We start from the raw sequence: 26,944 nt of genomic DNA on the forward strand, positions 1-26,944 counted from the left end.
ATTCTATTGGGACTCTAGATGACAGAAGCATGGGAGAATGGCAAGGTGTTTAATTTTTTTGGTTCTTTATATATTTTGGATATGAGACCTTTGTCAGATGTAGGGTTGGTGAAGATATTGTTCCAGTATGTAGGCTGTTGTTTTGTTTTGTTGAGAGTGTACTTTGCCAACAGAAGCCAGTTTCATGAGTTCCATTTATTAATTGTTTACCTTAGAGCCTGAGCTCTTGTTGTTCTCTTCAAGAAGTTACATTCTGTGCCAATGAGTTCAAGGCCTCTTCTCACTTTTTCTTCTAAGAGATTTAGTGTATCAGGTTTTATTTTGAGGTCTTTAATCCACTTGGAGTTGAGTTTTGTGCATGATGATAAATATGGGTCTAATTGCTCTTTTATACATGCTGACATCCACTTACTCCAGCACTATTTGTTGAAGATGCTATATTTTTCCATTGTATGGATTTGAATTCTTTGTCAATAATCAAAGGTCCATAGGTATTAGGATTATTTCTTAGGCTTCGATTTGATTCCATTGATCAACCAGCCTATTCTATCCCTGTACCATGGTGTTTTATTATTTTCACTCTTTAGTACAGCTCAAGATCAGGGATGTAGATTACTCCGAAAGATCTTTTACTGTACAGAATTGTTTTAGGTATTGTTTTTTTTTTTTATATGAAATTAAACATTGATACCACCAGCTCTTTAAAAAATGTGTAGGTATTTTAATTATGGTTGCACTGAATCTGTAGATTACTTTTCATAAGCTGAATATTTTTACTATGTTGTTTCTCTTATTAGATGAACGTAGGAGATCTTTTCATTTTCTGATGACATCTTTAATTTTCTTATTCAGAGAATTGAAGGGGTTTTTCATACAAGTCTATCACTTTCTTGGTTATTTGTGGCTACTTTGAGTGGTGTAGTTTCCCTAGCTTCTTTTTTGTGTTGATTTTGTGCCCAGCCTGTTTGGTGAAGGTGTGTTTATCAGCTGTATGAGTTCTTTGGGGAATTTTGGTCATCACTGATGTATACTACCATATCATCTGGGATAATCTGACTTCTTCCTTTCTCTTGTGGATACTCTTTATCTCCTTTTGTTGTCTTACTTCCCTATCTAGAACTTCATGTACTATATTGAAGAGATATGAAGAGAGTTTGCAGCCTTGTTTAATCCATGATTTCAATTGAATTTCTTTGAGTTTCTCTCCATTTAAATTGTTCTTGGGTTTTGATTGGTTGTGTATAGTCTTTAATATTCAATACAAGACTTTTAAATGTAAAGGAATTTTTAAATAAACTGACATGTCACTATTTTGCTTATCAGAAATAAATAACATTTTCTAGGTCAAATTCCTATTTGCTTCATGAAAACTCTGCTTCAATGATCTATTTTGAAGACTATTTTGAGATCATGGGGAGATGGTTCAGTGGTAAGAACACTAACTGCTCAGGTTCAAGGACATGAGTTCATCTTTCACACTCACATGAGGTGGGTTACTCACAAATGTTTGTAAGACTAACTGAAAATAATCTCTCTCTCTCTCTCTCTCTCTCTCTCTCTCTCTCTCTCTCTCTCTCTCTCTCTCTCCTGGCCTCTATGGCAGCCATGCACACATATGCTCATTTACTCTTAAAAAGAGGAACACACACACATAAATATCTGTAAAACTTTTTTGTCTTTCGAAACATATTACAATAAGAGTTGTGATGCTCAAAGATGAATAAGGAATAAAATGAGAAAGAAGCATAAATATAAAGTTTGTAGCCTTTGAACCTGATTCAGGTGATAAAAATCTTTGTTCTGAAAGTCTGTCAAGCTGAGTTCATACCTCCAGTACCCATGTGAAAGAAGCCAGGTTGGGTGACTGGCATGTGACCAGAGGGCTGATGGGATAAAAATGGCAGATCCTGGGGCTGTACTTGCCAGTCAATGTAGCCAAAAGAGTGATTTCGAAGTTTATTGATCTACTTTGTCTCTAAACTAAGATGGAGACTGATAGAGAAAGAAACATAGCAGTAATGTCTTGTCTGCTAAATACAGTACCACCTACAAGTACAAACAGATGAGTATGCTTCACATGTGGACTAAAATGGAGAGATAGAGACAGAAAGAGGGAAAAGGAGAACAAGAGAAAAATAAACACAACATACCTGAATAAGGATGCTTTTTAATCTTAATTGATAAGGCTGCCTACGTTTTGGCATAGTGCTACAGATATCTGGGACAAATATTATGTCCTCAGTGAGAGCTAAGAAAAAAGCAGCAGATACACCCAGATAGGTTTTAATAATCTGTCTGTTGTTTCTGAATACAAGGAAACTGACAAGATTAATGATCCCTAGAATTTATTTTATGTATTAGTTATATTATATATTGTTGCTATTTCTAAAGATGTATTTGGCCTTTATTTTATATGTATGGTTGTTTTACCTATACACCTAATGCCTATGTGTTGTCTGAGGAGCAATAGGATCCCCAGGAACTGGAGTTTTGAATGTTATGATGCTCCATATATATGCTAAAAGTCAAATTGGGATCCTCTGAGAGAACAGAATGCTCTCCAGCACCCATATGAAGTTTATTTAAATATCACCATGTTGGAGTTCTAAGATGGCAGTGTCTATCATGCACTGTATTTGATCTACTGCATGGAGACCAAGGATCTGACTGGGAGCCACAGAGTCCTAGAGATAGAGAACACTAGGTGAGTGGGGGTCCCCACAGTGCAGACCATGATGGACCTAGCCTCATGTCAAGAAATAGCCCAAGGAAGTCCTGAACCCACTCTCCATACACTGGAATGGAACATACCTGTGGACTGCACCTGGCCTTTAGAGCCCGAACATAGTGTGTAGGACAGTGGAACACTGGAGCTCCTGGCCTGGGGAAGTCTCAGGGAAATGGGTGAATCTTTCCTTGGATCCTCCCACCTGACCTACACCAGTCTGTGGAGGGCCCTTGGACTGAGGGGAAGCCCAGGATCCTGAGATCATCTTGTATAGCCAGAGTGCATACCACCTGCAGTCTGGATGGGTCCAGATCAGAGCCAGATAAAGTACAAGCAGCTGGAACCTCATTGCCCAGCAGAGCAAACACCACTCATGGTCTGAACAGGTCCAGATTGGAGCCAGATGCAGTCCAAGTGGCTGGAACAATGTTGCTCAACCAGATCTGAGCTGGACCCAGTGGACCAAGCCTGCAGACTTGGGCAGATACAACCCAGTTTGGCCAGTTCCCATGGCCTGGCAGGATCTCCCACCCTCTTGGGTATGAAAGTCATCCAAAACTCAGTGGGTCTGGGCTGGGCTGGAACAAGACTGTGGAGTTGAGGGGAAGTGCAGGCAGCTGGGACCACCTTGTCCAGACAGAGCACCCACCACCTGCAGTCTGGGCCCCTATACCACTGGTGTGAATCACAGCAGTATCATGAAAGGGTGCTGACCGAATCTGGAGACTAAGGTGAAGAGCAAAGTCTCCTGGAAATGAAACCAGTTCACCTGCCTGTTTCATCGAAAAACAGGCAAGAGCATATGACCTATAATCACTCAACAACTATCCATGCTCAATCACCAGTGAAGGACACCGGAAGCTACCTCCCTACATCAGAGACAGCAATATGACTATAGGACAGCATAAAAATACAAACAACAAAAACCAAAGCAATTCAGCATTTTCAGGTCCCAGTTATATGAAATAAAGCAACCCTGAGAACCCAAACACAATCTAAATACAAGAAAACTATCTCAGATCTTTAGTAATGAAGATGACAATGGAAGAAATGAATAAAACCCATAAAAAATGCAGAAAGATGCAACCAAACAGGTTGAAGACATAAAAGAGGCCTATAGAGAGGCACAGGAAATTTTTCAGGAAACTGAAACTGACGAAGGAAATATATTAAAAAAATCAAGCTCTGAAGATGAAAAAAGGAAACTATGAATAAGATACAGACAGAAGAAAACTATTGGGACCCCTTAGAGAAGACAGCAAGCAACAGAGAAGTGACCTTTTCTATTAGAATCCAAGAAAGGGAGGAATGAATCTCAGGATTAGAAGATACAATCATAGAACTCAAAACAACCATCAAATAAAATACTAAACCTGAAAAATTCCTGAAACAAAATATCCAAGAAATCAAGGACACAATAAAAAGATGTTATCTGAGAATAATAAACGTTGAAAAAAAGAAAAGACACCTGACTCCATGACCCAGAAAATATTTTAAACAAAACCATAGAATAATATTTCCCAATTTGAAGGAGATGCATATATACATAGAAGAGGCTTACAGAATATCAAACAGAACAGAGCAGAAAATAAAATTTTTCCACCACATAATAATAAAAACACAAAATATACAGAACAAAGAAAAGATATTAAAAGCTGCAAGCGAAAAAAGGAAAAGTAAAATAAAATGGCAAACATATCAGAATTACACCTGACTTCTGAACAGAGACCATAATCATCAGAAGGGCATGGACAGAAGTCCTGCAATCAGTAAGAGACAACAGATGTCAGGCCAGTCTACTATATCCTGCGAAACTGTCAATAACCATTGATGGAGAAAAAAATATTCCATGATAAAAACAAATTCAAATGGTACACATTCACAAATACAGCTTTACAGAAGTTACTAGAAGGAAAAGTCCACCCAAAGGGACTAGCTACAACCAAAACTACACAGGAAATAGATAACTACACCATCGCAAAACACAACTACACAAACACTCCACTATACTCAACACCAAAAATTAAGGAATTTAGCAGTCACTGGTTATTAATTTTTCTCAACATAAATGATCTCATTTCTCCAATAAAAAGAAATGGACTATCTGAATAATGCATAAACAAGAACCAACATTCTTCCGTATTCAAGAAACCATCTCAACTAAAAAGACAGATCTTCCCTCAGGATAAAAATGCTGGGAAAGATATTCCAAGCAAATAGTCACAAGAAGCAAGTTATTGTAGCTATTTTAATATCTAATAAAATAGGCTTTCAACCAAAATTAATCAAAAGGTAAGAAGAAGGACACTTTATACTCATCAAAGGTAAAATCAACCAAGATGACACTACAATTGAACATCTATACTCAAAATACAAGGGCACCCACATTTGTAAAAGAACTACTAACAAAGCACCTTAAATGTCGGAGACTTCAAGACCTCTCTTTCACAGAAGGATAGGTCATTGACACAGAAACTAAGCTGAAAAATAACTTCATTAACCAACACCTTGAATTAAATGGATCTAGCAGTTATTTTTGGACTTTTCACACAAACACAAAGGATTACACTCTCTTCTCAGCACCACATGGAACCTTCTCCAAAATTGATGACATAGTAGTTCACAAAGCAAGTCTCTATTGATACAAGAAGACTGAAATAATACTTTGTATCCTCTCAGATCACCATGGTCTAAGGCTGAACTTCAACAACAACAGAAATAACAAAAAGCCTATATACACATGGAAACTGAACAACTCTCTACTTAATGACAACAGGATCAGGGACAAAATAAAGAAAGAAATTAAGGGCTTGCTGAAATTCAATGAAAGTAAAGGAACAAAAACCCAAATTTGTGGGACACATTGAAAGCAGTGCTAAGAGGAAAATTCATAGCACTAAGTGCCTTTAAAAAGAAATTGGAAACATCCCACATAAGTAACTTAATGACACACCTGGAAGCCTTAGGAAAAAAAGAAGCAGAAACACCCAAAAGGAGTAGACATCTGGAAATAATCAAACTCAGGGTTGAAATCCATAAATTAGAAACAAAGAGAACAATTCAAAAAATGAACAAAACTAGGAGCTTGTTCTTTGAGAATATTAACAAAATAGACAAAACGTTAGCCAAACTAAATAAAAGGCAGAGGGACAGTATCCAAATCAACAAAATGAGAAAGGAAAAAGGAGATATAAAACCAGACACTGAAGAAATAAAAAAAATCATAAGATCCTACTTCAAAAGCTTATATGCCACAAAATTTGAAAATCTAAGGGAAATGGGCAATTTTCTTTATCAATTCCACTTACCAAAACTGAATCAAGAACAGATCAACTAACTACATAATCTCATTTCCCCTCCAAAAATAGAAGCAATCATTGATAATCTACCAACCAAAAAAACCACAGAGCCAATTGGTTTCAGCGGTAAATTCTATCAGACCTTCAAAGAAGTGCTAATACCAATATTCTTCAATCTACTCCAAAAGATCGAAATGAATGAAACATTATCAAATTCATTCTATGAGGCCACAGTCACTTTGATACCTAAACCTCAGAAAGAAGCAAAAAAGAAAGGGAATTTCAGACCAATTTCTCATATAAACATTGATGCAAAAATACTCAATAAAATGCTTGCACACTAAATAAAATAACACATCAAAGATATCAGTCAACATGACAAGATAGGCTTCATTCCAGGCATGTAGGTATGGTTTAATAAATGAAAATCCATCAATGTAATCCACAATATAAACAAAGTGAAAGAAAAAAAAACACATGATAATTTCCTTAGATGCAGAACAAGCATTTGATAAAATGCAACAACCATCCATGTTTAAAGTCTCGGGGAGATCAGAGATACGAGGCACATACCTCAACGTTATAAAGACTATATACAGTAAGCCAATAGCCAAAATCAAATTAAATGGAGAGGTATTCAAGGAAATTCCTGTAAAACCAGGGACCAGAGAAAGCTGCCCACTCTTTCCATATCTCTTCAATATAGTACTTGAAATTCAAACTACACCAAATAGAAAACAAAAGGACATCAAGGGAATCCAAATGGGAAAGGAAGAAGTCAAATTATCCCCATTTGCAGATGAAATGATAGTGTACATAAGTGAAACCCAAAATTTCACCAGAGAACACCTATAGCTGATAAACACTTTCAGCAAAATGGCTGGAGAAAATTTTGTCTTAAAAAAGACAGTAGCCTTCCTATATAAAAAAAAAATCACGCAGAGGAAGAAATTTGGGAAACTACACTTTTTGAATAGACACAAGGAATATAAAATATCTAGGAGTAACTCTAACTAAGCATGTAAAGGACTTGTTTGAAAAAAACTTCAAATCTCTGAATAAAGAGATTTAAATGACATCAGAAATTGGAGGGACCTCTCTTGTTCCTTGATTGGCAGAATTAACATAGTAAAAATGACCATCTTACCAAAAGCAAATTACAGATTCAATGAATTCTCTATCAAAATGCCTACACAATTTTTAAAGACATTGAAAAATCAATTCTCAACTTCATATGGTAAAACAAAAACCCAAAATTGCTAAAACGATCCTGTACAATAATATATTCTCCAGAGGAATCTCCATACCTGTTCTCAGGCTGTACTATAGAGCATCAGTAATAGAAAGAGCATGGTCCTGGCACAACAATAGGCTTGTTGATCAATGGAATCGAATTGAATTCCCAGAAATGAATCTACACATTAACGGTCACTTGATTTTTTACAAAAAAACAAATCTATTCAATGGAAAAAAGATAGCATCTTCAACAAATAGTGAATGTGTACATGTAGAAAAATGCAATTAAATCCATATTTATCACCATGCACAAAACTCAAGTCCAAATGAATTAAAGACCTCAATATAAAACCAGAGACACTAAATCAGTTAGAAGAAAAAGTGGGGAAGAGCCTGGAACACATTGGCACAGGAGACAACTTCCTGAACAGAATGACAACAGCCCAGGACTTAATGTCAACAATAAATTAATGAGACCTCATGAAGCTGAGAAGCTTCTGTAAGGCAGGAGACATTGTCAAAAGAACAAAGCAACAGCCCACAGATTGGAAAAAGATCTTCACCAACCCTGCATCTGACAAAGGTCTAATATCCAAAATATATAAAGAACACAAGAAATTAAACACCACCAAATCCAATAAGCTAATTAAGAAATGGGGCTCAGAATTAAACAGAAAATTCTCAACAGAGGAATTTTGAATAGTGGAGAGTTACTTAAATAAATGCTCAACATCTTTAATCATCAGAGAAATGTAAATTGAAATGACTCTGAGATTCCATTTTACGGCAGAATGGCTAAGATTACAAACTCAGGTGACACCCCATGCTGGTGAGGATGTGGAGAAAGGGGAACATTCCTTCATTGCTGGTACGAATGCTAACTTGGACAATCACTTTGGAAATTTGTCTGGTGCTGTATTAGAAAATTGGGAATAGAGATTCCTCAAGACCCCACTATTCTATTCCTTGGAATATACTAAGAAGGTACTCCACCACAAAACAAGGACATATGCTCAACCATCTTCATAGCAGCCTTATCCACAATAGCCAGAACATGGAAACAGCTTAAGTTTCCTAAACAAAGAAATTATTGTACATTTACACTATGGAATAACACTCTGCTATTAGAAGCAAATATATCCCATAATTTCTGGACTAGTAGATGGATCTAGGAATGATCATAATGAGTGAGGTAACTCAGAAGCAGAGAGAGTCCAATAGTATATACTCACTTATAATTGGACACTAGGCCAAGGGGCATGTCCTATGAAATCTTCATCTATCAACAAAGGGGATAGATGTGAAGAAATCCAATTGGGACTTCCCTATTGGGTAGAATGGGGAAGTAGAAGAATCCAGAGGGTCCTAGAAACATACAAGATGAACATCATGAGTAACGGATATGGGCCCAGGTGTTCTACTCAAACTACTGAACCAACCAAGGACAGTACATAGAATAAATGTCAAACCTTTACTCAGATCTAGCTAATGGATGGGACATTCTCCACAGTTGAGTGGAGATTGGGACAGACTCTGACATAAACTCTGGTGCCCCATATTTGAACATTTCCCCTTGGTACAGAGGCCAGATGGCACTCAAAGAAAGGATAAGCAGGCTACCAAGATGAGACAAGTTAGGCTGGACCATATAATGGGGGAGGGACTTCCCCCTCCACTTCACAGACACAGCGGAGGGAATAGGGTAAAAGTGGGAGGGAGGGAGAAATGAGAGGATACTAGTGATAGGATAACAATTATATAATTTAACAATTTAAATGAAAAGAAATGAAATTACGAAAAGAAAACAAAAAAGCATGCCATGTTTATTAGTTGTACATTTGACTAGGCTATGGAGATCCATGTAGAGCTATATAGGAAGCATATGAGTCAGAGCACTTATTTTTAGTGTTACAGTACAACAAATAAAAAAGTCACATAAAATGTCATTTAAGTTACACACCCACTGCCAGATAAACGTTCCATAAAGTAACACAAATTGTAAGAAAAAATTGTAAGAGCTAGATATCAGGTGTTAGATATCACAAAGACCGCTCCATAGAAATCTGTGTAACAAATACTACACAGGAATGAGGCTAAGACCTCAGAAAAGGAAAGAGTTTTCTGGACTAGGGTTGATGTTTCTGCCAGGAGAAAAACTACAGCTTCATTTCTATCATTTTTCTGGAGACCTATTCCTTATTCTATTCCTGATCACTCCCAGATCAGGACTCTCAGGCATAACCATGGTCACTAGAAAGCAACCCTGACTTTGAACTGCAACCAGGGACTGTCCAGGTCCAGAGTAGTTCTGCTTCACTTCCACTTATTAAAAGAAACATGACTAAAATTTAGTCATTAGTTAATAAGTTATGCTATGGCCTACAAAGAATTGGGGTATTTTAAAAGACTCCAGGTAGAGAGAACTAAAAGAAAAGGAAAGGAAAGGAAAGGAAAAAAAGGAAAGGAAAGGAAAGGAAAGGAAAGGAAAAACTGTCTTGGCATAGAGGTACTGGGCACAAGTTTTATTAAGGAAAGAACATCAACCCTGGACAAAAGAAGCACATAAATAGTGATCCCAAGCCAGGACTTAAAAGTGATGATGTCTTTTGCTTCGTGTTCTGTAGCTTGTATTGTTTCATTCAATGTTGTAATTCAAAATATGACAACACAATAACTTCGCATTCTGTACCTGAACTGTTTATGCCTGATTGCTCACTGACTTCCTTGAATCTGCTCTGTAGGAAAATGTAACCACAAGCCCCTCTACTTTTGAAAAGGATGCTTAAAAACTTAGACTGCTTAGCTGCAAAATACACTCACATGCAAAACTCATTGTGTGGATTTGTTTGTTTGTCACGCCTAATCTCTGTTCACTGATGGTTCGAGAACTCTCATTCCCAGGGACCTATCCCCTATTTGGCCGGTCCATTTAAGAAGGTAGAGAGCAAACATATCATTACATAAATAAACATATTAGCACACAATAATTTATTAAAATATTGAATATCAAAATAGATAACTTTCAAATAATTAAAAAAATAATTAGAACATGAGGTTGGTTTGATTTGTATCAACAACATAAAGCATGTAGAAATCTAGGTAAAGGGAATAGAAAGATAGAAAAGACATATTGTTAGTGTTGGAGCATTGAGAATGCAGTAAGAGGCTGTGTGGCATTTTCATTTCTCATAATTCAGTTCTTATCACTCATAGAAATGTGATTATCAGCAATAATCTCAGGACTCTAAATTAAGGCTGGTTAACTGATTACATATTCACAATTTAAAGATGATTTTATTGTACTAATTATGCCTTGAGCTCCTTCTCATTCCTGTAATGTTTTGTGTCAGTTGGTGCACGTGTTGCATATCATTTTAAAGCATTTTTTGTACATGTGCATGTATGATGTTTGGGTGTGTGAGTCCATGTGTCCCGTGGTTCATGTGTGGGGGTCAGTGGACAACCTCAGTGTGTCATGCATTTCAGGGTGACCACAGCCCTAGTGGGATGCAGTGCTGCACAAGGTGTAGTGTTGCTCAGGCTGTCTCAGTTCAGTACATGGGATGAGCCCCACCTAGTGCATAGAGTGGTCCAGCTGCATGAAGCACACTGTAGGACTTTATTTTCTTAATTATCTCTCTGACCCACTATTTATTTCCTGATCATATAATTTCAATTTTCGGTTTGTTATTTTCAAAAATACATTTAATAGTGGATTTCTGTGTTTTTTTACTTTGCCATAAGAAAATACATTTAAAGATATAAAAAATATTAATGCATATATATCTTTGTTTCTTGTTTTTAAGTAATTGATACATCTAAAATTTCCTTTGAAATCTAATATTTGCTCCAAATCTAATGATTCTTTTCAAATAATTACATTCAAATCAAAATTTTTCAGAAAAAAAATTAAAAACTTTGATGCTTTATTTTATAGGAGGCCATTATTAGGCCAGTACATTACTTGTAACCAGGAACTCACATTTGGGCACCCTATTTACTTCAATAGGTTAATTTTTATTCATATCTATATAGAGTCTGTTTGACTTTAACATTGGCTCGTCAGTTATCAGGGCTTTAAAAGTTAAGATTCATAGACTATCTAGGTTTTCTGTAAACATTCAAAACTCTAAATATAAACAAGCCATATGAATGTTATGGAATGACTGTCAACCTTTAATATACTCTGCTATATAATGGTTACTTAACTTTCTCATATTGTAAAGTGGCATGATAAAGACAAACCAAGGTAATTAACTATTCTCAGAAGAGTTGCCCCAGCCAAAGGCAGGCTGCAGTTATTATTTGGAGATATTTGGCATACTTTATAATAGGGTACTAATATTAAATTAAATATTTGCATTTTATTTAGGCCAATTAATCATACTTGTGAAGTGATTCCTAAACAGGTTTTGGGTAAATATATTCTTAGTAAATTTGTAGGGTGATGTAATAATGCTATAAAATCCATAAAATAAATAAACTTAAAAGCCCTTACTTCTTCATTCTTCAGAAACAGTTTTGCTTAGTACTACATATTCATTTTTAAAATATACTTTACTTTTAATGTATATACCTGTGTACTTGTGTGACTATATATGGCCTATATATGGGCAGGTTCCCACAGATGTTCAAATGCATAATCAGATCCACTGGAACTACAGTTATATGTGTTTGTGAGTCACTTGGTGAATGCTGACACCAAGGCTGGACTCTCAACAAGAGCAGTGTATAATAGTCATAGAGCCAGCTACTTAGGTCTTAATGCAGTTTATTCATAAACTTTTAAGTAAATTATTGTTATAACATAATAATATAGATGAGCATATTACTTAGTGTCTTTAAAATAAGTAAAATTAACTTATCTGATTTAGACATTAGCATGATTTTTATGACAAATTCAAAATTATTATTCAAATTCTTTAAAAAATTAAAGCAATTATGTCTATTTTTTCTAATTTAAATTTGTTTTTTTAAATTTATTCACTTTACACCATATTGTAGCCCCCTCCCTTGTCTTCTCCCTGCCCCTGCCTTCCCTCCTTTTCCCCCTTATCTCCTTTCAAATCTCTTCAGGACTGTAAATGTATCTATCTTGACATCTTGTAGTCTGAATTCCCTCAGAGGTGAGCAAGAGAAAGAGGAAAATAAAAAAGAGATAGAGGGAATCATAGTTCTTTAGAAGGAAATACCTGATATATATATATATATATATATATATATATATATATATATATATATATATTGTTTTTCAATCTACAAAGCTGAATGTCTCATCTTATTTTTAATTTACTTCATAGTCACAAAGAAGTAGATTATAATAACAAGGAAGGAAAATCTCATGAGTAGAATAGATACATTTTCCAGTAAGAGTGAGTACAAGCAGATAGAAAAACAAACAAACAAACAAAATCTTCCCTCTTCCATGCGCTGATAAATAGGTTGCCACGAGACTGTGAAGACCAGATTTAGGGACAGTCTTTGAAACTCTAAAATACAGTCAAAAATTTTTTTCACATGTTTGTCCAGTTGCTTGGGTTTTAGTTGATTTTAGACATAGACAAATTGCCAGCCAATATTAGCCATCAAAGGAAAAATGAGGTCTGGGAGAGGGAGAGGTAACAGGAAGGAATGAGGGAAGAGAAGAAACAGGGAGCAGAGGCTCAGAAGCAAGGGAAAGATGAATGTACAGAAGCAAAATAAAGAAGAAGAATGAATGGAAGGAAAAGAAAAATAAATCAAGGAGAAGGAAATAGAAGTTTTCCAGAACAATATATTTCCTCAAAGTTGGAGTCAAGTTGGTTTGCTTATTTGATTGGTATAAGTTTCTGTCCTATTATTATGGAGTAATATAACCAAGAACAAATTTTAGATGAAAATGCATCTTATTGTTCTAAAGGAGAATCACTATCAATATGCAGATCTGTTCTTGCTGTCTAAGCAGGAGTCAGAGATATAAAATGTTTCATCAGTATAGAGCAAGTAGGGGGCAAAACTGGATGTGGACTGATACTAAACACTTTCAAAGTCATGCCCAGCGAAGTTCTTCCTTTAGGAAGCCTCAAGTTGTTCCTAAAGACTTATTAACTTCCTCAAACTCAGTGATCATGTATATGAGCCAATGAAGGACCTTTTTCATCCAGAGAACCATAGTTCACTGTTGTATACAGATTAAATGTTTGTATGAATACTTACTATTGCATTATTTCTCGTAGTCATGTTTAATGTAACTTTGTCAGATGGGTGGCTAAAGTTCAGATGCAAATTGTAGCCAGTACTATAAAACCTGCAAACAGAATTATAAACTAATCAACCTCCAGTTAATGCTCAACTGTGTAGCATGTACATATACTTCCCGCTGTTTAGAGCTCTGATAGCATTGTATGCAATGCTCTTTATCTTGCTCCACCTATTGCAACTGAATCACTGGCCTACATTCTACTCTCTTTCTCAAGAGTAGAACCTTCTGTTCTTTTAAAGATTATATTGAGGCAAATAAACCTGTCTTCTAGAAAGTCTAGCTTTAACATCACCTAAATTCCCATTATTATTAGATGTTTTCTTATAATTTTTATTGGACCCAGTGAGTATTCTCTGTGACTGTGTTCTGAGAAATTTTTCATATTGTTCTTTTATTTATTTATTTTATTTTTATTAATTTATTCTTGTTACATCTCAATGGTTATCCCATCCCTTGTATCCTCCCATTCTTCCCTCCCTCCCATTTTCCCCTTACTCCCCTCCCCTATGACTGTGCCTGAGGGGGATTTCTTCCCCCTGTATATGCTCATAGGGTATCAAGTCTCTTCTTGGTAACCTGCTATCCTTCCTCTGGGTACTACCAGGTCTCCCCCTCCAGGGTACATGGTCAAATATGAGGCACCAGAGTGTGTGATAAAGTCATATCCCACTCTCCATTCAACTGTGGAGAATGTCCTGTCCATTGGCTAGATCTGGGTAGGGGTTTGAAGTTTACGGCCTGTATTGTCCTTGGCTAGTGCCATAGTTTGAGCAGGACCCCTGGGCCCAAATCTGCCTATCATAATGTTCTTCATAATTTTATTAAACTTTTTCTCTGAGAATTTTATACACATATATATCACATGATATCCTAACTGCCAGGCTTTCCTGTTATTCTCCCATAGTTGACAGCTCTTCTTTCCTATTTTCTAGTATTTAAATTCTTTCCACCCATAACTTGAAACTTTCTCAACTAGAGTCCATTTGTGAGAACTCATTTTTAAGTATTCATTTGTTTAATTATTTAAGTATATGAGTGTTTTTCATGCATGTATGTCTGCATCATGTGTATCCTCAGTGTCCTTGGAGGCCTGAAGAGGGCATTGGATATTCTGGGATTGAAGTACCAGTGTTTATTTGTTACATTGTGGATTTTGATAATCAAAGCGAGTTATCTGTAAGAGCAACAAGCTCTATTCATTATTGAGCAACCCTTGTTATGATAACACAGTACTCTACTTAATTGACCCAAGCTAGAGCCATCTGAAAGAGGGACACCTCAATTAAGAACATGCCTACATAAGACCCAGCTCTAGGCAATTTTAAAAATTTTGTGGGTCTGTAATATGTAGGAATGTGGTCCAGGGATCTATAAGTAATCAAGGAGAGCAAGGTAATGGAAGCAAGCCAGTAAGTAGCAATCTTCCAAGGACACTGTGTCAGTTCCTGCTTCTATGTTATTCTCCTTTTTCAGTTCCTGCCTTCAGTGCTTTTGTTGGTGAACAGTTTTACAGATCTGTGAGTAAATAAAACCTTTCATATTCAAGATGCTTTGGTCATGATTTTTCATCACAACAACTTTAACCATAATTTTAGACAAATTGTTACCAGATTTATGGCATAGTGATGTAACAGACCTGACAATGTTACTTTGAGAAGAATTATCGATGGATTTTGAACCTTTGTGCAAGAAATATCATTGAATGCTCAATGTTTGGTAAGCTATTGTGTGTAGACTTGAAAGTTAAGAATGCTGAAGAGAGCACCTCAATGAGCAGTGCTGACATGAGAGCCCAGTTTCAGGATGTACACTAGCCTAGGTGCAGCAGCTGGATATACGGCCCCTTGAAACTCCCCAGAAAGTAGAAGAGCCAACTGTGTATTCCACCCCTTCATGAATCCACCCACTGATTGCCTCCTCTGCCACCACCACCACTGCCACCTTGCTCCCTGATCATGATGGGGAGGAGGAGGAGGAGGAGCAGTAGAAAGCATCCTAGACCCTGCACCTTAGCTGTCAGGATAATTTTGATTTATTGCATCCTCATACAACATCAATAGAAAAGGAAGAAAAAATTATGCGTGTGAAAACATTTACACATAGCTCATCTTTCCACAGCCAGGAAATGCTGGGGAAATTAAATATACTACAAAATGATGGATATTTTTGTGATATTACTATTCATGTCCAGGACAGAAATCTTCTGGGTTCACAAGGTGGTGCTAGCAGCTCAGAGTGATTCATATCAAAACAAATTTATAGGCCAAACATAGGATGAGAACAAAAATGTGTTGGATCTGCTTCATGTTACAGTGATTGACTCTGTTCCCATTTAATAATATGCTTACGCATTCTCTCTGTCAATTAACATGGGAAAGATTATTGATGTTCTAGCTGCAGCCAGCTATAGGCAAATGATTATTGTTTCTAGTACCTGCTCAGAGTTCATGAAAAGTGTCTAGATGTTGGACAAGAAAATAGTTCCAATTGCACGTTCACATCTCCAGATGGACGTATTTCTCCAGTGTCTTCAGAGTGTAATGTTGTGGAAACAACCATCCCTATCTGCCAAGTGTCCCAGAAAAAATGCAAAAACTTCATTGTTAAGTCTCCTGAGAGTCCTGTAAAATGTAGCACACAAACAAGTTCCAATAGGTATTGAATTCTTCATCTTCCTATGCAGATAATAGAAATCAGCCAGTTGACTCATCTTCAGCATATCCATGGGTGTTCCCTTTTGGAATGGATCAGAGAATTCAGCCCAAAAAAGTTAAGTAGGCAGAAAATATTTGATTTTAGAATTGCCAGCCTGTCTGAGGCAGGCAGAAGAAATATGTGACTTGTGAGAGCATAAATTTAGCTTGCCTGTAGGGACAGAAGATGTCTGGGTCAAAGTAGAAAGATTAAGTGATGAGGGAGTCCATAAGGAAGCATCCCAGCCTGTCAGTGCATTTCAGAGCTCACTGACTAATCAGCATACAATGCCAGGAAGTGAACCAGTGAAAGAGGACATCCTGCTTAGTCCACAGTTTTCCTCTATAAGCTCTGTAGATGAAGGAGTTACAGAGAGGTTGACTACACTTCAAAGTACTTCTAGCACCAATGCTCATGCAGATGATGACAACAGATTGGGAAATGTTCAATATCCATACAAGCTCTACATTGCTCCTTTTACAAGCAGTAGAGAATGACCAAGTCCAAATGGTCCAGACAAACTTTTTCAATGTTCATCCCATTGGGTTCGAGTCATGTCTATTCAGATATTAAAACAGCACGTGCTTATGCACTCAGGACTGAAGTAACTTCATTGTGACCTCTGTGGAAAAAAGTTCCTTAAGGCTTACTCACTAAAAATGTGTCACCTAAAGCATAAAGGTAAATGCTGTTTCCATTGCCAGATATGTATTGCCGCTTTCATTTCCTTTGTGGAATATAAACATGCTATGAAGGTTTCCCAGCACATTATCTGCAAACCTTTGATTTTTAAGTACAAAACATGTGGTGTCATGTTCAAAAACTCTGGAATTTAATTGTGGAAATGAGGAGTCTGAACCATGAAGCATCAGGGCTAGCAAACTACTTCCAGAGGAATGATTTCTTAGTAATGGATGACTTAAACCAGGAGAAAGAAAAGACCTTTGTTCAAAATGATCCTGGAAAACATAGTTTTGAAAGCAACTCTTCTGCTACAATGCCTGTGATGTCACAGGTCTCCTCAACCCAGAACCATGAAAGCACTTTCCCATTGGGGTTTCTTGCTGGGCTTGGAGTAAAGGAAGAGGAAGGGGGAAAACAGTTGAAGGCTAGTGCTCATGATAATGGTGCCAGATATAACACACGTGTAAGTCAAATATCTCTTCTATAATGATTGAGTAATTCACTCTCTCTCTCTCTTATCCCCTTACCTGCTTTCTCTCTGTCCCTGTCTTTCTCTGGGGTACCCCTCCCCCTTTCCTTCTCTCCCCATGCTCACTTAATAAACCTCATATAATATTTAAAAAAATGATTGAGTAATTCTGTGAGTTGGCCTTGGTTTGTTCTTATATATTTAAATTTAATTTTTACACAAAGAAAGCATACATTTGTAAACACTGAAACTGGAGGGTTGCTCTGCTTTATTTTGTTTTGTTTTTTGTTTTTGTTACAGATGAGAGTTTTCATCTGTATGTATACAGTGAGGTAACACTGAAACAGAACATCAACTCTGATATTTAAAAAAAGCAGCTGATTTAAAATATAGAGTTCTTCCTTCCATTTTTAAACATGGGCAGCAGCATATATAGAAGAAAGCAGGTTGTTGTTGACCTTCCTGAGATGAGAGGGCTCATGAGAAGTTACTAAACAAAATTTAACAATTCCTAAGTAAATGTTTACTCCTCGATGCAGGGTATTATAAATGCTGTAGTTTTGGAAGTACTTATGTTTTTTTCAAATGAAAGAAAATAATTTCTGAAATCAAACATAGCCTTTTTTAAAAGCCATTTTGAATTATCATGGTGAAAAATTAGTATCAGCCAGACATTTCCTGAACCTTTATTGCACCACTCCAAATTCTAAGAGGTGCAATTGAGAAGAATCAGGCTGTGCATGAACAGCTACTTGCAGAAAAAGATATGTATGTATATGTCAGCCTTAATGGAATTCTGTTCAAAATGGTTTTGCTTCTAGAAGGCACAATTACCTTTTCTTTGAATGTTAGTACTTGGCAAATTAGGACAATGTCAAGATATATTCCCTTTTGTCCCATCAACAGTACTTTCACTTGCACATACTATTGTGCTGCCATTATATAAAAGAAAACTATTGAAGATGATCTACATTTTATATGTAGGCTTAGGCATTGTTGGGGATGTTTATACTGTGCTGTTTTGGACAAAATAAAAATATTCTGTTTTGTGGCCAAAAAAAGAAAAAATGATGTGGAGGACAATGCAGAATATGGAAGATTGGTTTGTGGAGTTTCAGAGCAAAGTTTAAAGCCTATTTCAAGGTCATTAAGAAATCAGAACTACCAAAATGAAAACTTTGGATTTCCAGGATACTTGATTTTGTTTAGCTGGAGTTGAGACATTAGCAATGGTGGTGAGGATCATTGATGTGAAGTCTTCTGGAAAGTTATCCCTGAGAGTCAGTTCACAAAGCATATCCAGACATGCACAGGGCTGCTAAGACAAGTTGTGTGTGCTGTAGAGGGCAGAGCTGGAGAAGTGAACCAAGGTTTTTCCTCCTGAACTCAAGCTCCCAGAATTTTGACTTAGGAAACTCAACATATTATACAAATACCTAGACTGTAAAACTAGGATCTATTCTGCCTAGCTAATATCTTGAATTAACCCTTTTATTAACATCTTATTCCTCACATATTTCTAGGAAAAATTTGTGTCTCCCTCAATCTCAGCAACCTTGCAGCCTGTTGGATATCCCAGCTCCTATTTCCTGCCAAACCTATAGAGTTCAGATTTTGTTTATTGATAGGTCATGTGTTGAATACATACAATACACAAGGTATTCTCCCAATACAATACCTCTGGAGTTGCTCAGAAGGTCATGGATGAATTCCAGATTTTGGATGCTTAATCTTTATATTGTTGTATTTTCTTTTTGCTTTGTTCCGATTATTACTTTACCCTGGTTCTTCCCTCTAGAAAAAAGTAAGCATTTAATTTAATTATGCTTTTTGAAGGAGCTCAGAGATGAAAGACTTTTAAATGTTTCATGCAAGTATTTTGGGTTAAAAAAAGTATAGGTTGGTGAAGATATTTTCCCAGTCTGTAGTCAGTTGAAGAATGGATAAAGAAACTGTGGTGCATTTAAACTGTGGAATACCACTCTGCTATTAAGAACAAGGAAATCTTGAAATTTGCAGACAAATGGATGGGACTAGAAATGATCATCCTGTGTTATCGCAGTCCCAGTAAGACACTACAGACACACACATCACTTATAATTGGATCCTAGCCCAACATGGGTGTCCTCTGAGAGTCTTTACTCAGCAGGGCATTGGGACAAATGCTCGGACTCGCTGTTGGGCTTTCACTTGAGAGTGGTATGGAAGAATAGGGAGATAGAAGAACCCACAGGACCCAGAAACTCTACAATAAAGCCATCCAGGCTGGTAGGTCTAGATTCAGAGGGGTCTGCACAAACTGCTGTACCAATAAAAAACAATGCATACATTTAACCTATACCGCCTATTCAGATCTAGCCAATGGACAGCACATTCTCCATGGTTGTGAGGAGAGCAGGGACTGACTTTGACATGAACTCTGGTGCCCGCTGTTTGACCACATTCCTTGATAGGGAGGCCTGGTGGCATTCAGAAGAAGGGAAATCAGGCTATCTAGATGAGACTTGATGCACTATGATCATCTGGTGGGGAGGAGGTCTCATTCTATCACATGTCTAGAGGAGGGGAGTAGGGTGAAAAAAGGAGGGAGGATGAGTTAAATTATATAAGTGAGGGGAAAGCACTTGGGATGTATTCTGAATAAATTATTTTTAAACGATTGGGCATTTCAAGGAGACTGGAGTATTAATTTGTAAGGTCAGTGGGACTTTTAATGTTATTTATGTTTTATACTGTGAATATAATATTAAAGTACAATCTTGGAACTAAATCAGAAAGGAAAGGTCCTAATTAAGAAGTGGTGTGTTTATGGGTAAAACTGACAAGCAGTCAGTTGAACTGGCACTTTTTATGTCAACTTAAAACAGGCTAGACTCATGAGAGAGGCAGAAGTGTCAGTTGTAAAACAGCTGAGGGTGTAAAGGCATGGGATAGAAGATTCTATCTGCACATCAGTTCCTCTGAAGTCATTAAGTAGTAAAAGTGGGAAAAATGGATCTTTCTATCAGAAACTTCAGAAGGTATTATCAGTCCAGAATTTCTCAGCCCACCTTAGGCTTTTAGGTCACTCACACATCATGAAGTTTATTAGATACATTATTACCACTAAAAGAAGATAGAGAGACAATAGCATGGTAAGGCCTCTGAGGAGTTTTGACTCCAGAGTCACAGAGAGCTCTGAAGAATACAGGGCACAGAATGCAGGAAAGAAGAATAAAGAATTGAAGGTGCAATACAGGAGACAACAAGAAGTGGGCTGAGGAGCATGTTTCACCACTAGTAGCCAGCAGTAGCCTTTTGATATTTATGTTTTAGCTTAGCAACTCCAAATAGGAAAGTGCAAAGTCTAGGCCCCAGAAGACTGACAAGTAAAGGTTTATAGATAGGGCCCTCAGTAAGGTGTCAGCCAGTATTTGTGAAACTGAATGAGGGAAAAGGCAGCAATTACTGTGGACTGAACAATAGTGTGATGTGAATGATAAAGTAAGCCTCTATGAAAAAGAAATATATTAAAAGCAAATATGTATGAGCAAAATTAAAACAAGGAAACCATTATATGCCTCCTGTAACCACGTGTGTGTAAATATAAACTTCCCAAGAATATCTTCTGAAGGGTTAAAGCCGTTATTTAATTCATCATTCAAGTGTTACTGTGGGTATCTTAGTCTGGAGCATACCTGTATACCATGCATGGAGTCCTAGGTTTCATGTTCCAACTCCAACATTGCCTAAAAGAGGCATGATTTTATACACTTTCCATCTCCATGACAGAGTGGTATCTAAAACAGGCTCAGAACTCAGTGCATAAAACATTTAAGGTTAGAATGGGATACATGTCTTGAGAAATATGATTTGTAATAATATATGAATCTGTTTAAGATAGAAGGAAATGATTATGAGTAAACCATACCAGAAACAGTATTTTTTTAGTCGAAGAAGACAAGAACCATGAAAAAAAAAATGAACTGAGTTGCTGAAACAGTGTAATACCCAGAATTAACCTGAGATCCAAGGACCAGCTAACTTCCTGGAATACTGGGAGTTGTATTTCTTGGAAAATAACAAAGCCTTATGGGAATGTATGGTGGCTTATGAGTTTCTGTCCATAAATTCCTTTTAATACATATCCTGTGGCCACTCAGTTGAAAATTTCCAGGGAGGGTACTGACCAAAGTCCATCTCTTGGTCAATAGTTAATATTTAATAAAGTCCTTTTCAAATTTGGCCTAAGTGATGGGATTCGTTTTTGTGTAGTGAATCTCAAGATTAACAGTGTCTCAGTCAATCCAGAAAGGAGATTACTGACAAGTGTGACACCTGAGTGGGATCCCAGGAACCCACATGTAAACAGGAGAGAACAGACTCCCACAAACTGTACTTCAACACATGTGGTGTAGCACACTCAACACACACAGACACATCAATCAATCAATCAATCAATTTAATTCAATATTTTTATCTACAAATATTCACAACCTTGTGAAACATCAAAAAGTCAGAATGCCAGTGAAAACATGATGAGTATATCAATTGTTAAAGAGTAACATGTACAACACACTAAAGTTTAAATTATGTCAATTATCGAGTTCTGTGGTTAAATAAACTTAGGTGTCATTATTATAAGATGTCCACTAGAGGCAAAACAGTACAAAAAGTTTAAATTAAATCGATAGTGAATCAAAATCTTTTTCTGATAAATATTCAAATGAAAAAAGAAACTACATGTTTTAATAATAATAACACAGGAAGTAACTTTTGAGGAGAAAATAATTAGAAAATCACAAAGAAATATGTATAATCATGAAAGAGACATATGTAAAATCAAAAAGAAGTACAATGTGGAACAAGATAATATTTAAGAATCAATTTATGGTTTTCAGAGAGTATTTAAGTATTTTAATTTCATCAGATTTACCTATTATATGGCTGTAGAACAGAATGCCAATCAGTCATCATTCCACTAAGTCAGAACTTTTATAAGTCTTTTCACACAATCTATTTTCAGCTTATAACTAAAAATAAATACATCATGTCATATTTCTTTTTTTTTTTACAGTGAACATTGTAAAACCCAAAATTATCTGGAAAGAGAGTCTCAAAAGTGGATTATCTATATTGCATTGGCCCATTAGTGAATAATTGTTTAAAGGAGTTAATTGGACATGAGAAGAACCAGCAGATTCCATAGGCAGTGATTCCACGACTCTTACAATAGTTGAGAAAACCAGCTGAGCATAATTGAAGAAGCAAGTAAATGTGTACGCCTTCATTGTTCTCTGATATTGACTATGCATATGATAGGACTATCTGTTTATCCTGTCATGATTTATCCAGGATGGTTGACTCTAACCTACAAGTGGAAATATTTTTTTTTTCTCAACTAAGTTACTATTCTTCATAGTATTATATCACAGCAACAAAAATGAAGCTAGAACATGAGGCTAATTCTAAATAACATAGTTATACCCTAGTGTTAACTTCCTTTCTGGGTACAGTCATATTTCTTTTCTCTCTTTCCATGTAGTCTTAGAAGTAAGCTAGGGTCTGATTCAGAAAGTCTTTAAGGAATGTGTTTCTGATAGCCATGTCATACATGAGCAAACAACTCCGACCTCCTTGAGAACTGTTACAAAAATTAGCTGTTACCAGCTACAGGCAATTAAACACTGACAAGAAAGGGAGACTAAGTCTTGCTGGCTTGTCTTCAGCTGGGTACATGGTCAGGCAGAGTTCATTACTAGCAGGTTGGCTGAACTTAGAGGTCCAGAGGCTTCCACTATTTCCTCTCAATTATAAACACCCAGTTTCTATCCCCAAAATAAGTATGTAACCCATTTGATGCAAATACCACTTTATGAGAATTTGCTTGGATCAAAACAATTTATCTAATTCTTTCAGACAGTGTGTTAATTTCTTATGACCCCAAGTATTCAGGTTAAAGAGAAAATTTCACTCTTTTCTATAGGTTGCCTAGTGACATACATGTTTTGGTCAGTTAACTACATTAGAAAACAAAGGCTTATAATAGAATTGACCTTTGAAGACCCCACTTCTTTCCTGAGGAGAATGATGAAGTCTCTGTTGGCCTCTTGGATCCAGGAATGTACCTGAATGTCCAGCATTAATATTGAATGTTCAGGTTTCTTTGCCCTCATACATACCTTTTCCAATAACTGTAGAATCTCCTAAGGGAAAATCAGGATTCCTCCTTTCTATGTGAACTTCTGCAGAACTCTACCCATGCAGATCCTTACCAGTGGAAACTCAATTCCCAAAGGACATCAAACAACTTCTTTGAAATATGTATTATCATATTTGACAAATCAAGTGTTTTTTTAACAAAGGACATGGAATAAAAGGTTATTCTTAGTAGCACTAAATAACTGACCTTTACTTTTTGTTTTCAATTACCACTAAGCCAGGCACATAGAAAGCACTCATTGTGCAACTATAAAAATGCCTATAATGAAATTTTGCCTAATGTCAAATCAGCAGGTAGTTACACTTAAACTTTGTATCTGTATTCAATTTGGCATTACCCCTGAGAAGTAAAATGTGAAAAATGAAATTTACTAGAAGATTAGAAGATTATTTTACTCTCTTATGACATATATCTATCATATATCATATATATCATATATATATATGAAAATTGGAAGTTGATACAGATATCCTGGACTACACATGACAGTGGCATAAATGAGAGAAATCCTTTCTCAAAAACATGGTGAAGATGATTTATTGTGTAAAGGTGCTTGCCACCAAGCCTAAGGATCTGATAGTGATCGGTAGAATTCATGTGGTAGAAGCAAAAAAAAATTCATAGATTATCCTCTGACCTACACACACACACACAAACAGACATATACAAAAATATTTTTAAAAGAGTATAAACACTGGATACATAGCTCAGGCATTGAAAACATTTGCTCTGGTAGTAGACCATGGTTCAGTGCCATCACCCACATCAAGTACTTCACATCCAGCTACAATGTCACTTCCTAATGTCATTGGGACAGCAGATGAGAAAATCATTGCTGTGTGGAGAAGTCTTTCATGTTCCAAGCCAATGAGAAAAGAATCTGGTCATTTATCTTTGCTCAATTTGTTAAGAAGAAAGCAAGTTACACTGTTGCTCACATGAAGCATTTTTAGTTATTTTTATATTAGAATCTTAAACTATACTTTAATTTCACATTCAACACATTTTCAAGTGACTTTCTCTAAGGTAGAACCCCGGAGATACCGTTTATCATCTTTCTGATGCTAGAAGGAATGAAGCAAAGCCTGACATTGTTAGAAACCTTTGCCTGCCATCTCTGAAGAGACATCAGCCAGATGCCTGCCCTGAAATATCATGAATGTTATGAAGTCAACAGTGCTTACGTTCCTTGATCCTAATTCCGTACCCCACAAGTCATAAATGACACACTGTATAACATAACATGTACAAAAACTTGAAGAATAATAAAATTAAATGATATACCTCCTTTACAATATTTCTTCAGGAATTGTTAACATTATGAGTCAAAATTCACATTTCCTTAGACACAGCAGCATATTTTTATTTAGACTATTCTGTGCTAAAAATGTTAAAGTTATTGTGTCAGCCTCTTAAGTGCTAGAATGACAATATAATTCCATTTTCCACACCTGGCTAAACATCTTGACGGTTAAGATCAAGGGGTAACATCCTGACTAAGTACTTCTCAACAGCTAGACTTTGTGTATTGTCATGCCATCTGTTCTTCATAAGCCCTACATTCAACAACACATATATTGAACCTATACAACATATGACCTAGAGTGAGTCTCTTTTCTTTCAGATGGCTGATTATTTTTGAAATAAATATAAATGCACCCTTTATTCTAGGTGCATTTCCTTATTTGAAACTACTTGTAATTTTAATCCATTTAACACTCATTCAAGTTATTCCTTGTAATGACATTTTTTCTTTTAAAAATTGTACAAATATCACCTTCTGAAGTCCTAGCTATTTTCTATACTATCCACAGAGGCATATGGACCATGTATCATCTGTGATTTTTCACAGCATCAAACCTGAAAACATATATTTCAAAATAAATTTATGATTTGTTACTGCATCTACTTTATTAAACTACATAATTTGAAATATACTAAATATTTTATTTATTATATTTATCTTAAACTGAAAACACACATTGTAAATGAGCTTTTGAAGTAAGCATTTAACTAACTAAAAGTATAGATATGGTGACTTAATTTTTATTTAAATCATTTTATGTCATAATTATAATTTTATAATTTTATGCATGAGCATGAATATATTACATCATATTCATACACACACAAAAATATGTATGCTTGCACCCTACTCCCATCGCCCTCTCCAACTTGACCTAGAAACCCATCCATATCTTTCTCTCAATTTCATGTCTCTTTTTTCCCCTCATTAAGTCCAGTTTGTGATACCTATATACTCATGGCTATAGAGTATCATGTCGGGAATATGGGCAATTACCAGTGCCCATTTCCCTGTAGAAAACTGCACCTCCCTTCCACTGGGCCTATTTACTGTCAGTAGCTTGTTAGCTAAATGTAGAGTCTCATGAATCCCTTCTCTTTCCATGTTATGGTGTTGGCTACCCTGATCTTATCCTGCAACAACAGTGACAAGTCTTTTCCTGGCAATGACAGGGACAATTAATTCATGATGAATGAAGTAACAATTTTATCCACATGTGAACCTTTCTAACATGTTAATTCTGTCTTCAATATTAGGCCTCGTAGGATATGACAAGTGATACAATAGTGGCTCAAATGTTACAGAGTTAATCAAAAATTTTGTTTTGTTTTGTTTTGTTTTGTTTGTTTGTTTGCTTTGATACAGGGATTCCCTATATAGCCTTGGCTGTCCTGGACTTGCATTGTAGACCATGCTGACCTCAAACTCACAGAAATGCGCCTACCTCTGGCTTCCTTAGTGCTATAATTTTATGGCTGTGACAGTGGCAATCAACAGTTTTCTAACTGGATGAAGGCTTACTCTCAGAAATGAACTTGTATTTCACTGTAAAATCCCCAGCCCACAGGGTCTTAAAATGGAACCTGGGAAGGGGTGCAGGACTGAAAAAAGGAATGAAGACATGAAGAAATGATGGCAAGTCTGGATTCTAATCAAGCCCCATTTATTGAAAATTCTTACAGAGTTTATATAGGGAATATCAGGGGCAGGGGCATTTGGGGTAAACTGGGTTGCTGTGGGAACCTAACAGCATAGATGCCGCTATCCTTCCTTGGCAGGAAGAACTCCAAGATAAGGGAGTGAGCTCTGAGGGAATGCACCTATGGACACAAGATAAGCAAGCACCCCCACCGCAGGACTGAGTAGAGCATGCTATGTGTCAGGCAGCAGTTCCCAGGGTCTGGGTAGAGTGTCATGAACCCCAGCCCGCTATCTGCAAGGCAGAGGTACAGAAAATGGAGTCTACAGAAAAGGAGGAATTGTCCAATATTTTAAGCCAAGAGCCACTAAGGGCAGCTATCCACAGTAAATATGCCTAAGAATACAGGCCTGAGAGGTCATAAGCCCTACTACTACTTGCTTCCT

The 26,944-nt window shown here is 36.5% G+C and overlaps 1 pseudogene across 1 annotated transcript in view; it reads left to right on the forward strand.

Annotated features, from left to right (window-relative positions):
- Positions 1-15,581: 15,581 nt before the first annotated feature.
- Positions 15,582-26,944, forward strand: part of LOC311596918 (zinc finger and BTB domain-containing protein 44-like) — a 67,227-nt pseudogene continuing 55,864 nt past the window's right edge. Inside the window, exons 1-2 of the transcript in view lie at positions 15,582-17,345; positions 17,652-17,683. The product of the transcript in view is annotated as a zinc finger and BTB domain-containing protein 44-like (transcript). The remainder of the gene's footprint in view (positions 17,346-17,651; positions 17,684-26,944) is intronic.

This window comes from Acomys minous, assembly GCF_964271855.1.
Source record: "Acomys minous genome assembly, chromosome: 1".
Classification (NCBI taxonomy): domain Eukaryota; kingdom Metazoa; phylum Chordata; class Mammalia; order Rodentia; family Muridae; genus Acomys; species Acomys minous.